This window comes from Malus sylvestris, chromosome 10 (genome assembly GCF_916048215.2).
Source record: "Malus sylvestris chromosome 10, drMalSylv7.2, whole genome shotgun sequence".
In the NCBI taxonomy this organism is placed as follows: domain Eukaryota; kingdom Viridiplantae; phylum Streptophyta; class Magnoliopsida; order Rosales; family Rosaceae; genus Malus; species Malus sylvestris.
The window spans coordinates 33,230,059-33,242,932 of record NC_062269.1 but is presented as its reverse complement, the minus strand read 5'-3'; positions in this window follow the sequence as shown (position 1 = coordinate 33,242,932).

Sequence of the window (12,874 nt, the reverse complement as noted above, 5' to 3'; positions counted from 1 at the left end):
TTTTAAAATTGACAATGTCATACCTCATCTTTAGAATTTGTGTCAATGTTATACCTTCCGTTAACTTGGCCGTTTATTTCTCAGTTAAATGCTGACGTGGTTTGATTCGAAGCCCACTTTCTATTAAAAAATTAATAAAATATTTTTTTTAAAAATTATTTAATATTTTTAAAATATTAAAACAAAGGTTAAAAAAAAAAGCCCTCACTTTGTCCCTTCCCCCCTCTCTCTTCTCCCCCATCTTCATCTTCCTGCTCAATCTTCAACAGAAAAAAAAACATTGAAAACCCATCAACCCCCCCCCCCCACCTGAAGAAGAAGAAGAACGAAAAAAAAAACGCAACCCAGAAAGAAGAAGAACAGGAAGAAGGAAAAAAAAAATCCAAACCAAACGTAGTTCATCCCCCCCAAAACCCAACCCCCTGTCAACCCCAAATCCACCACTCCCACCCCATCACGAAGGTTTCTCGATTCCACCTCAATGGGATCTGGGTTTTTTTCCTGGGTTTTTTTTTTTGGGTTGCAGGTAGTGGGTGCGGGTTTAGGGAAGACGGGAGGGGGGAAGAAAGGAAGGGGTGTCAGGGAAAATCGCGAGTGTGGGGGGGGGGGGGAAGATAAATTGGTTTTTTTTCTTCTTCTTCTTCTTCTTTTTTCTGGGTCGCAAGAAGGGCGCTGGAAGGGGAAGAAGATGAAGATGAGGGAGAAGAGAGAGAAGGGGGGGGGTGGGGAAAGGGGACGTGAGGGTTTTTTTTTTAATTTTTTAAAACTTTTGTTTTAATATTTAAAAAATATTAAATAATTTTTTTTTAGTTTTTAATAATATTTATTAATTTTTTAATAGAAAATGGATCCGGATCAAGCCACGTCAACATTTAACTGAGAAATAAACGGCCAAGCTAACGGAAGGTATAACATTGGCACAAATTCTAAAGATGAGATATGACATTGTCAATTTTAAAAGATGAGGTATGAAAGTGTCGTGACACCAATAGTTGAGGTAGTTTTTTGTACTTTACCCAATATTGAATGTCTATCTTTGCATTTTGTAGTCTTTTATATATTAATAAATCAATTTGCTTGTTGTAATATCAAATATTCTGTGTTTCTCTCTTTTCTTTTTTGTGATGTAAAGGTACAAATTTATATTTAAAAAAAAAGGATTGTGCTAAAATATGAGATTTTTTTTTGGTGGGGGGGGGGGGGGGGGGGGGAGGGGAGGGTAAGAGAGTATCTTTTGCATTTCTCAATTATGAAAATTTCTTTTTGTTATTATGGTACCAAAGTGATAAGTATGCAAGAGAAATGCTAATTTAAGTTTTATTGATTTAAGTATTATTGTCTTATTTATTTCAAGTTGCCTAGTATTTTTTTTTGGTTTAATTGTCACGTGTAAATAAAAATATGCGCTGGTAGTAGCATTGTTCAGTTTAAGAAATAGTCAGTGTGTAATTTAAGAAATAATGAAAGTATATGTGTTCAATTTTAGAAATAAATCAACGTTCAATTTAAAATAGTAATAGTAGAAGTGTTCAATTTAAGAAATAGTAAGAGTACCAGTGCTTAACTTTTTGACATAATTAGTGTTCAGTTTAAAAAATATTAATAGTATCGGTGTTCAGTTTAAGAAATAGTAATACAACATATGTTCAATTTTAGAAATAATGAGTATTCAGTTTAAAATAGTAGTAATAGTACTATTGTTTAATTTTTTGAAATTGTCTGTGTTTAGTTTAAAAAAAAAATAATGATAGTATCAATATTCAGTTTAAGAAATAGTGGTTCAGTTTTTGAAATAGTTAATATTTAGTTCTAGAAATAATTAGTATTCAATTTAAAAAATAGTATAATACTCGTGTTCAGTTTAAAGAATAATCAGTATTCAATTCTAGAATTAATATGTGTTTGTCAAGATTTCTGCATGAAACAACGTGGAACGGTCCCTCGCAAGGAGGGTTTGTGTTAGGGTTTTTGGCTGGTCCTGAGCTGCCGCAGATTTTACATATCCCCACCGACTCCGCCGAGCCCCGCGTGGACTAGTGGGATCGTCGAGCTCACTCTCCTGTAAACAAAACTGAGGCATGATGGAAAGGAGGTTTTGGGTGCGATGAAGCGTGCGGTGCGATTGCGCGGCCGGCCACGGAGGAGCCTAACTACCTCTGATTAGGAGATCGGCTAGGGTCATCTCGGAGCTTCTGGCCGGCAGGGGTGAAGGAAAGGGCATAGGGTAATCGAGAGGGTAGCTAGGGTTTGGACCTCGGGCTACGGTGGAAGTAAAAGGGTGCGACGTGGTGGCCTCCTGGTAGGGAGTGGGGGCGAGGAGTGCGGAGTGGTGAGGAGGGGTGGGCAGGGTGGTTTTTTATTAGATCTGGAATAGTAGGTTCCATCCGAGAGTTGGGCGGTCTTTTCCATGGCTGAGCGAGATGAAAAACGAGATCTAGAGGAGCTGGGAGCAAGGTTTGGCTCAAGACTAAGGCTGTCTGAAAAGGAACGGGAAGGGATAAAAATCGACAGAAAGGCAGTCGAGGGAGCTCTGGTAGGGTTCCAGTTTACCCTAATTGCGGAAGTACTAACATCCAAAGAGGTGTGTAGTGAGGTCTTCATTGACTGTTTCTCGTCGTTATGGAGGGGGCAGGAAGGAGTATCAATCCGAGATATTGGAGAGCGCAGATTCTTAGTACGATTTGCAGGATTAAGAGATCTACAAAGGGTGTTAGAGGCGGACCAGCCATGGACCTTCAAAAGCGATATGATACTGGTGGCGGACCGAACGGGAAAGGGACAGAATAGATGGGCATCGCTATCCAGCGGGGCTCTATGGGTCCAGATCCATAATGTCCCACCGCTGAGCATGACGGCGGTGGTAGCGGAAACCATTGGAGGCCTAATGGGCGTTGTTCGGAAGGTTGATGCATCGGGCAGCCGAGATTGTATCGGGAGATTCCTGCGAGTCAAAATTTGTTTTAATATGCGAGAACCACTCATGAGAGGGACATTCGTGAAGTTCCCGGATGAAGGGACTGTGTGGGTGGATTTCAAGTATGAATTCCTACCAAGATACTGCCTTATTTGTGGAATATTGGGGCATGCTACCCGGGTGTGCAAGGAACTGCAGGTGGATCGAAGACCAGATGGGGATGGTAAGGGGGACATCGATGATACCCCCGCATACCGTGGGCTGGATGCAGAAACTGATATCCGAGGAAAACCTTTGGGATCTAATTCACGTAGTAAAGCCTCAGTCGGGTCTAATGGAGGGAGGACAAGCGAAGGAAGATGGAGGAGAGAGCGGATTGACGACGGAGATGGGAACCGAAGAAGCTCTCGGTCATCCTTGGATTCAGGCACAGAAGATCTGGAAAAAACCAGGGACATGAGCATCCTAAGTGGCAAGGGCAGTGGAGCTCGGGGGGAAGAATAGGTGGTTGATACGGCATCCTCGCCAAGTAAAACACGAGCCTCCTGGACGCCAAAAGGGAGCGGGGGTAAATCTCTAGCTGGGGAAATTAGATGCCAAAGGATGAGGGCCGAGGATGCAAGAAGGGAAAGAGAGGCCGCTTTCGATGCAGGGCTAATAGGACCGGGGGGCGTAATGGCGGAGGAGGCAAGGCACATTATCCTGAAGGAATTGCCGGAATAGGAAGATAGACCATACGAGGCTAACAGACCAAAGGAATTGGGCATAGGAATTGATTTAAATGTGGAACTACAAAATGCAGATACTACCGAAGGAAACGTGGTGAACGGAAAGGGAAGGCTGAACCAACAGGGAACAGAGAAGGACGAGACCACGGCTACGGGGACTATGGATGAGGACCCTTTTGAGCTAAATCAAATTATAGAAGCTGTAATGCGGGAAACCAAAAGGACAAAAAGGCAGTTTACAGATGTGGAGCAGGAGGATACAGGGGAAGTTGGGTTTCAGAAAAGTAGAAAACAAAGATTGATTGTGCTTTCGGAGGCGGAGGAGACCAGCCGTGAGGGGTCTCCCAGGAATCCATGAAGCTAATCTGCTGGAACTGTCAGGGTATCGGGGGTGACCTGACAGTTGACAATTTAATGGAGCAAAACAAACTCCACACCCCTGACATAGTGATACTCCTAGAAACAAAAAATCGGAGTTATCGCTATGCTTACCTAAAGAAGCGACTTGGGATGGATTTCATGCACGCGGTTGAACCAAGAGGTATTGCGGGAGGTATGTGTATATTTTGGAGAACCTATGACCTGGTGATGCTTGTTAAATACTCGGAGTTTTTCATTGAGGTCGGTATCAGTGACAAGCTCAAGGATGAGGAGTGGAGGTTAGTTGCGGTCTATGCAAGCACGGATGATAAGAAAAGAAGGGACCAGTGGCACATTTTATCTCAACGGTTGGGGGTTGCGGGAGAGAAATGCGTGGTCATTGGGGACTTTAATGATATTCTGGAGGAATCGGAGAAGGAAGGGGGGAACTACCGATCGGTGGCAAGTAGGAAAGACTTTCGGGATTTCGTATCTGGCAATGAGCTGCTTGATTTGGGCTTTACAGGCTATCCTTTTACCTGGAGGAACCAAAGGGAGGATGGACCCATCCAGCAAAGGCTTGATCGGGGTTTGGCTTCTGAATGGTGGATCTCGACCTACCCGGAGGCTAAAGTCCTGTATGAAGTTGTGGAAGGATCTGACCATGCTATGCTAATCTTGGACACTGATTTTGTTTCCGTTAAGAGGCGGAAACGGTTTATATACGATTCCCGATGGAATAGGGAAAATGAGTGCCATGGTATTGTGGGCACAAACTGGAAGTACAACTTTGTGGGATCCAAAGCATTCAGAGTGGTGGAGAAGTTGAAATGGGTCCGGAAAGGGCTGCAAAAATGGAGTAGAGCAAGTGGAAGAAACTCACAACTGCGGATTGCAATTCTGAAAAATGACTTGAGGAACACCTACAAGTCGGACAAGTTTGCTAGTGAGGCTGTTAGGAATATGGAGGGGGAACTTAAACACTTGCTTAGGGAGGAAGAAAGATACTGGAAACTCAAGTCCAGAAACCAATGGATGAAAGAGGGGGATAAAAATACTAAGTTTTTTCATGCTCAAACTATGAAGCGACGCAGGTGCAATAAAATTGTGGGATTGGAGGATGAGCAGGGAAATTGGTGCACGGGACCCGGCGAGGTGGATGAGATAGCAGTGAGGTATTTCAGGAACCTATTCCGCACCTGTAACCCAAGAGGTACTAAGGAAATCACGGAATGTGTGGAAGCCCAGATCAGACCGGAAAAGGCTCATTGGCTGATGCAAACGATAACGGCGGAAGAAGTGCGGAGCTCTATGTTCCAAATTCCGGCGGATAAAGCTCCGGGGCCGGATGGGTTCACAGGGAGTTTCTACCACGAATTCTGGGATGTGGTTGGCAGCGATATTGTTGCTATGGTTCAGGCCTTTTGGGCCTCTGGAAAAATGTTGAGAAAATTAAACCATACACATCTGGTGCTTATTCCTAAAGTATCCAGTCCGAGGAATATGTCTCAGCTACGCCCAATTTCCTTATGTAATGTTGTGTATAAGGTGATTGCCAAAATTCTCACTAACCGCATGAAAACTGTCAGTCCACATCTGATCAGTGCAAACCAATCAGCCTTTATGGCAGGTCGACAAATCCAGGATAATATTTTGGTTGTGCATGAGATTCTCCACTCACTGAATCAGCAAAAAAACGGGGATGAGAATTGCGTCGCCATGAAGCTTGATATGGCAAAGGCTTACGATCGGGTTGAATGGAGCTTTCTTCTGGAAATGATGAGGGCTCTGGGGTTCCCTCATGAGTTCTGCAAGAGAATTGAGGCGTGTATAACTACGGTGTCGTACAGTGTGTTACTGAATGGCTCTGCAACTGGATTTATACAGCCAAAGCGCGGACTGCGACAAGGAGACCCCATGTCCACATTTCTATTCCTAATTTGTGCCGAGGGGTTATCAGCAGTGCTTAGGAAAAGGGAGGAGCAAGGCTCTCTACACGGGATAAGAGTCACGCCTGATGGGATGCAAATTTCCCACCTATTTTTCGCTGATGACGCTGTCATCTTCTGTAAGGCAACTGAGGTAGAGGTCAGAGGAATATTGGAGGTTTTGCAATGCTACGCTGTTGCCTCGGGACAAATCATCAATAGAGAAAAAAGCTCCCTGTATTTTGGCAACCAGTGTACACGGCAACAACGGCAGTTGATTGTGTCATGCACCAATTTTGTTGGTAAGGAGGCCTTCGGTAGGTACTTGGGCCTTAGTGCAGATTTTGGTGCGTCAAAGAAGGCTGTTTTCGAAGGAGTTCGTGAAGCACTAGAGGGAAGAATAAATGGATGGGCGGAGCAATTTTTGTCTCCGGCTGGGAAGGAAGTGATGATTAAAGCGGTGGCTATGGCTTTACCAAATTATGCGATGTCGTGTTTTAAACTCCCAGTGAACCTCTGCCAAGAAATGGAATCAACTATTGCAAAATTCTGGTGGCGGGGAAGTAAGGAGAAAAATGGGATGCATTGGCTCAGTTGGGAAAAATGAAGAGAAGGAAGAAAGTGGGAGGGCTGGGGTTCCGGGATCTTATATCCTTTAACTTGGCCTACTTGGCAAAGATTGGATGGAGGATTCTATCCAACCCCTCTAGCTTGCTGGGCAAGATTCTAAAAGAAAAGTACTTTCCTGAATGCTCCTTCATGGAGGCAAAGGTGGGGAGAAGGTCTTCGTGGGGATGGAAAGGAATTATGCAAGGCAAAATGATCTTGGAAAGAGGGAGAAGATGGAGGGTGGGTGATGGGAGCAGCATTCGAGTGCAAGATGACCCTTGGCTTCCAAGACCTCGTACCTTTCGGGTTCTCTCAAAACACCCAGATTTGCCGGTGATGGTAAAGGATCTAATCAATCCGGTGACGGGCTCTTGGATGGTTGATTTAGTTAAGGGGTGCTTTGAGAACGAGGAAAGTAATATTATCCTTGGCATCCCAACTAGTCTGGCGGGGTGCAAGGACAGAATAATATGGCACCACACCAGTAACGGTGATTACACTGTGAGGACTGGTTATGGTATTGCAATGGAAATGCAGGAAAATGGTGAGCTAGGGCGGAAAGGAACCGGGGGGTGTAGTCGGAGGGACGAACCAGACAAACGTTGGATGGAGATTTGGAGACTGGAAGTTCCAAATAAAATGAAGTATTTCATTTGGCGGTGCTGTACTTCCTCCTTGGCGGTCAGGGGTAACCTCCACCGACGAATAATGAGGGTGAATACGGCGTGTGCTCTGTGTAGGGAAACTGAGCATCACCTCTTCTTTGATTGTGAATTTAGCAGGGTATTATGGTTTAGCTGCTCCCTGCAACTAGACATAAAGCTTGCCACGGGGAGGGATTTTGGGGAATGTTGGCACAACCTTTGTAATCGATTCCGGAAGGAGAAGAACCATGAACTAATACTGCAGGAATGCGTGTTCATTCTGTGGAGAATCTGGAAATGTCGAAACGAACTGCTGTTTAAGGGTGCAGAAGCCAATCCCATGGGAAGTGTGAATGTGGTGCGAAGCCAGATTATAGAGTATAGGGCATCCCGTGTCCCTGCCCAAACGTCTACTACCGTGGGTGTGGTGGGGGAGGATATCTCTTACGCTGGGCAACCTATTCGGTGGAGAAAACCCAATTTCGGGGTGATCAAGGTAAATTGTGACGGCGCCTGGTGTGCATCAACACTCCGTGGAGGCTTTGGATGGGTGGTGCGCGACTTCGCTGGAATGCTTCTTGCGGCTGGCGGGGAGGGGGGTCTTTTGTTCAATACGGCGGCTATGGCTGAGGCTAGTGCTGTGCGTGCAGCCTTATTGGTTTGCAGGGAGCGGGGTTTTGCGGAGGTGGAAATCGAGTCTGATTCCCAGGGGCTGATTAGCATGCTCAACGAAGTGTATGTCATTGATGCAACTCTTGAATGTTTTCTCCATGATATTAGGGTCCTGGCGTCACAAGTTGGCAGGGTGAGCTTCGTGTTTGCTAAGAGGAAAGGAAATGCTGCGGCCCACGCTGTGGCCTCATATGTAACCTTAAAAAGAGGCTCATTCTGTTGGGATGCCCACGGACCTGAGTTTCTATTTAATATTCTAGCTGAAGATGTAAACATTCCTATTCGTATTTAGTTAAGTAAAATCTACCTTTGACAAAAAAAAAAAAAAAAGATTTCTGCATGCCGGTCATCCATAAACGCCCCCACGCAAATTTATATCGAAAACGACTTGCACTTAATTTCGAGGAAATAAAATAAAACTGTCAAAGTCACCTGCCGACAAAATTGTGCAAAACGAAATATCTTCTTCCCTTGTTATTTGTATGAGGTTTTCAAAGTTGAAATGTCTCAAGTGATCACTAATGTCAATGTCTGCTATATAGCATGGAAGAAAATAAACGCATGATTGGACCAGAAAATAGAAGCCTGTCAATGTCATACTTTGAATCTTCCAAACCCCCAACTAACTCATTACTAATGCATGTTCCTCGCATTATTTGTGAGGGTGTGAGGAATGTCTTAGTGAGAGAATTTTTTTAAAGGATAAGGTTAGAGAAATCAAAATTGTAAATCGAATAATGTGGTAGTGAATGATTGGATTATCACTTAAATATTTTTTTACAAACGATATTATCTACATTAAGACCATCTCCAACCTTTGGCCTAAAACCTAAAATTTTTAGCCCATAAAATTTAGGTTTTAACCCAGAAACAGCTTTTCTGCTCCAACCCTTCTGACCTAAACTTTTAGCCCCAGATTATTAAAGAATGAATTTAGGCTAATTTTTTTCTTAAAGTAATTTTTTTAAAAGAAAAAATTATGTAGAGTATCCTAATTTAATTTGATGATATTTTAACCTAAAAATATTTAGATTCTGACAAATATTGAAAAATCACAAATCGACACCATGAAACTCATTAAATACTATGAAAAAAATATGAAACACATAAAAGATTTTTTTAATTACTTTAGCTGTTAGATTTAAATTTGGACCGTTAAATATTTTTTTTTTACCGTTGATTTCATCAAGTTAGATCTTAACTATTGGATTCAATGAATTTATAAATATAAAACAAAATAAAATACACATATATGGTGGGTCAACCCCATTAATCCTGGGCTAATTTAGGTTATAAGCCCTGGAGTTGGCCTAAGACCAAACCCAACCCAGGGCTAAATGCTATTTTTTAGGTTTTATTCCCCCCCCCCCCCAAACCCAACCCATGCTAAATATATGGGCTAAAAGTTAAAAATCTAAAAAGGCCAGATTTGGCCCAGGATTAGTGGGGCTGGCCCACCATATATGTGTATTTTATTTAGTTTTATATTTATAAATTCATTGAATTCAACGGTAAAAAAAATATTTAACAATCCAAATTTAAATCTAACGGCTAAAGTAATTAAATCTAACGTCCAAATTTAAATATCGGATACTCGAAAAAAACTTCTCCTAACTAAGAAAGTTCAAAGATTAACATCAAGTACTAATTATAAGTCGCGCATTTGTCACTTATAGAGAATACACTTGCAAGCGTGGTAGACTATTGATTAAGAGGTGATTTCCTCATTAACTTTTATCTTCCACATACTCCTTTTTTTATAGTCTTTTATATATTTAATAAATCAAATCGACAAAGAGAAAACGGCAGTGCGAATATATACTACTTGTAATTAGGGGTGGTTTGGTTTAGGATAACGAACCTAAATGGTCAGTTAAAAAACTGAATCGAAATTGTTCGGAAAAAAAGGGCGAAAAACCGAAACCAAACCAATATTTTGGTTTTCTCAAAATTCAGTAATATCGAAATAGTTTCGGTTCGAGCTCGAGAATGGGCCTTCAGGTCAAATTTTTGGCTTTTGATTCAAGACCAGCAAAACCCAATTTTGCCCAAACTTTTTCAGCCCCAAATGTTAAGCTATGGGCCTATGCTCATGTGCTCTATTCCTCTCCATTTCCTGAGCAAAAATACTTGTGATTATTAGAATTACATCAATTTAATGAAAAAGTTTGTATCTTACTACCATCACATCAATTTGAAAATTCTTATAGAAAGGAAACAAATTGCTGCAATTGCATTAGTACACCATTACAGTACAGACCTCAACAATCCCTAATCTCAACAATCCCCTCAACCATTACACAAAAGGTCTAACCTCAACAATCTTATAATCTCAAATCAAAATTCGAAACCCAAATCGGAACTCTAATCCCCATTTCAAAATCTCAAATCGAAATCCTAATTTAAATATGACGAATTAAAGGGAAAACTTCTTACATTGAGCGAGACTTGACCGAGAGAGAGAGAGAGAGAGAGTTGGAGAGGAGTGGAGAGAGAGACGTGTGGTGTTGTGGGTGTGATGTGTCGGAGTTGAGATCGACCGAGAGAGAGTCGGCGGAGGTGAAACACAAAGAAAGGTCGAGAGAGAGAGGGTAGGTGGGGCCAGAGTCGAGATCAAGTGGTTTGGGCTCAAGTGGGCCGAGTTGAGAGAGACAAAAATCTGATTACCGGGTTAAGGAAGAAGAGAAGATGAACTGAAGAGAAAAGAGTCAAGAGAGAGAAACAGACCTAGGGACAAAGAGAGGAGCTTCAAAAGAGAGAGATAGTTGTGGAGGTGTTGACCCTAGAAACTACCAAGCCTACGTGGCGCGCAGGCCGAGTAATCTATAAGCTAACTACGTCCTTCGGTGAATGCGGGGCGTGCCAACTCGTCGGCCCAGCCCGGCCGAGGAGTAAATTTTGCTGATGTTGCGTTGGGTGCGCGGCTGACTTCTGCGTCTTGCGATTGCGGCCGAGAAAGGAACACGTCTCGGCCTCTTGGGCTCTTGAACCTGAAGACAAGGTTACTATTCTTACGAAGTTCAATATCAAATTCGGCTCTCAATGTGCCGAATGTAATAACTGTAACACCTCACTTTGCCGAGAAGGCTGATGAGATGACCTCGACCAATAAGGATTCAGAAATCCTTCTCGACCGAGACTTGGATAGGTAATCAACCGTCCTCACCGCAGTGCTGTTGATGCCAACGGAAGATGCTACGAGACCGACTGATTCTACGGTGACAGAGCTATCTATGCCGACTTAAGATATCACCGGTTGCTTTCACAGTGCTGTTGATGCCAACGGATGATGTGTCAGCGAAAAAGAAAGATAAAATCTCAAGTTGTTGAGTTTGCGCAGGGCAGTTTTGTATTGATTTGCAGGGGGCTTGAATGATGCGCAACCTCTTCTATTTATAGCAACGGCTCCCCCCAAGGTCGAGTTAAAATCCTACTCGGACTAGGTCTTCTTCTCCTGATCAGCACCAACTCAACCAGTCCTACTTTCACTAGGATTGTGAACCTAGTCCTTAACTAAGCCGGATTCGCTTCCGGGTCCTGCCGAGACTCCTTATTGCACTAGGACTCGACTTCTTATGTTATGACCTAGCCGACCTAGGTTTGGAGGCCCACGTATTGAACGATCCATGGTATTCTTGTCGCAAGGCCTTCCGGGCCGAGAATGATTCTATACTCGGCCCAAACTATTATTTTGGGCCCAAACATTGCCCCCTCGCTTCTGAGGTCCTCGGCCTGAATTCGTTGGCCGAGGTTCGGCCTTGAAGAAGCGAATGTAATCCTCAGAACCCTAGTGCTCTATTTCCAAGGCGTATTTATTGAGCATGATTGCACGATCTTGATCCTGCTAACCAACTCGCCACGTGGCATCTTTTAACACGACCAATCCCCAATAATGACGTCTACGGCGTGCGGCTACCTGAACCGTCGTGCCATCATGACCTTATGGCTGAACCTAGCCACTCTACCTCAATCCGCGAGCCGCTTGTCATCGTGCAGACGTCGAAACGTCTTTCGCCATCACACGTAATCATGCGCCCCCAAAACCTGAGACCCTCGGTCTTCTCAACTGCATTTCCTAAATGTTCATCATGATTAGCGATTCCTTCGGTCGATTTTGCCCTTTGTTTCGAAATCCGAACGATTGCCCTTCCTTCCAAAATCCTATAAATACTGAGAATCCCTCATTCATACTTTACGCTTTCAAAATCTCTCTGAAATTTCTTGCCCTTGTTCTCCAGCGTAGTTTTTTTTCCAGGTCTTTGTCTCCTAATCTCCCAACCCAGAAAAACCCTTTTTTCCACCGTACCTTTTAAACCTCCTATAATGGCCTCCTTCATCTCCAAGCTTTCCAGGGAATGTGATCAGTGTCAGAAGATTCTTGATCGAAGCTCAATCAAAACCATACGGTTTAAAAGTGACATGAGCACTTCTCACCAAATCTTGGGTCCTCTTTTCAAAGCGGCAGTACCGTCAGCCATTACTGGACTTTTCCAGGAGCATTGCCTATCACCCTTGCTCCAAGGGTTTGAATGGTCGAGATGGGATGCGGCGAAACCTCAAGGCTCCTGGCCTTCGACCACTACAACCTGGGCAGCTTGGGTTGTTCGAATGGAAAAGCTCTTCGGCGAGCAATAGAAGGCCCTCGGCATCTACGACGCCATCATCCTCTCATTTATGGATGTCGTTCTCGACAAGGAGCTTCTTCTAGCCGCCCTGTGCTTCTGGTGTTCGGCCACCAACACCATGGTTCTCCCCCTTGGTCCCATCGGCCCCACCATTCTTGATGTCACCGCCATCTTGGGCACCTCGGCAACTGGACTCTCCATCGATGCGGCCCTCTCCGGGTACCCGTCAAATCTTGACCTGAAGATGCTTTTTGATCGACGGGCTTTTGAGACGTTGAGCCGTGAGGGTCAAATCCCGTTGAAAAAAGACGTTCAGAAACTCCACAATAACTTCTTCAATTACAACACCCTCTATCTCCATTTCACCGGCCGAGGAGAAGAGGCCCTGCAAGAA